The sequence below is a fragment of the Mycetomoellerius zeteki genome, unplaced genomic scaffold, assembly GCF_001594055.1.
Source record: "Mycetomoellerius zeteki isolate Tzet28-1 unplaced genomic scaffold, Tzet1.0 scaffold149, whole genome shotgun sequence".
Classification (NCBI taxonomy): Eukaryota; Metazoa; Arthropoda; class Insecta; order Hymenoptera; family Formicidae; genus Mycetomoellerius; species Mycetomoellerius zeteki.
Genome location: NW_017256436.1, coordinates 250,016 through 251,717, shown reverse-complemented (window position 1 = coordinate 251,717; position 1,702 = coordinate 250,016).

Genomic DNA, 1,702 nt, shown 5'->3' with positions numbered 1-1,702 from the left:
ATTCGTTTCGTACGCTTTTATGCCACCAAAAAGATACATTATTCTTTAGCAGTCACTATTGATAAACGTATACCACCGATAAATTTTCAATGTCGTTTGTATACACCGTTTTATTGATCGTTAGATTATTTCTGCTGTCACCAAGTCCAGTATAGTATATTAAGCGCTTTTACTCTGTAATTGTGCTCGTCATGAATAGTACGATATCAAGATAACATGCTATTTATGAAAATGTAACAACTAATTAATTAAATCGATTAATTAATAATTATGTGTGTTTATTTGAGGTCTTTATATTTAAAACTACTTTAAATTGATTATTTGATTTATCGAAAATTGAATGAAACATGATCAGAATGAAGAACTGCTTTAGGATAAAATAAAGTCGAACTAAAGTTGAAGAATTAAAATTGAGAAGTAAAATTTTTTTATAAAATCTCTTTTTCCAGCTAAATGATTTTCAAAGTTAAATGTGATAAATTATACGTCCAATTTATTTACAAGATTTAAATATTTCGATATGTCTATATATATAGTATACATATTATACATACATGGATTTAAAAAGATGGATTTTATTGAAAATTAAGTAAGAGAGTAATGTTAAGTAAGTATTATCAGTTACATTTAACTTCATAAAATAAAAAAAACAATAGTCGAGAATATAATGATTTGCTTCCATATATTACGCGCTCGTAAATATGATGAATTAAACAGAGATAAAAATGTCAAGATGATGAAAAGGGAAAGCTGGTGTTGTGATATATAATTTTATGAAATAGTAATAATGTAGACGCGTAACGAATGTAACGCTTTATTATGTGCGGACATAATAATGTGAAGATATAATGAGGTGCTATGCACGGGAGAGCAACCATTGTATAAGATAAAAACTTAATTAAAGCAGCTTGCGCACAATTTTGATTATCATAAGGGTTATTACATACTCACATCGAGTACAAAGCATTATTTTAACTACAGGCGATGTTGCCCACAGTATATTCAGGTTTATGTCACGCAAATATTATTACAGGTTGAAGAACGGGCGAACATAACGCAGAAATGCAAATATAACGTTAAATATGAAAGTTCGCTGGTGCAATTTTTTCGCACAATTCATTAGCCAGAGAGTGCACGTGGACAATGAATATACTGATTATGTGAGTCGGTACGTGCGAAAACATACGTGAAATGCGTTCACGTTACATATCTGTTTCAGAGATTACAGCCCTTTAAAAAGCACTACGAATTTGAGGAATTTTCATGTAGCACTTTTGTAGGAGATTACTTTTTGACAATTATTAACTTTTAACATGTTAGAAGAGTTAATTCATTTATTTACTTAATGTACAAGATAATTTTTGATTTGACATCTCGCCGCAATGTCTAATCATTAAAAGAACATTATTTAAAGCTAACTAAAATAAAATCAAATTAATTTTATTGGCTTGTATTAATAATAGTAATAATAAGATAAGAATATTTTAATAATAGTAATAATAAGATAATATAATCCAATGAATGAGCAAGACGAATGTATCTCTTCAAATAATTCTAACTAGATTTGGGAATTAATAAATATATGATTACGAAACATTTCAACTTTACTCATAATTAATCCTCTTCAGCCGTTATTACAAAATTACACAATTTATTTTTCTAATTATATATATATTACAGTGTGTGTGTGTGTGTGTGTGTG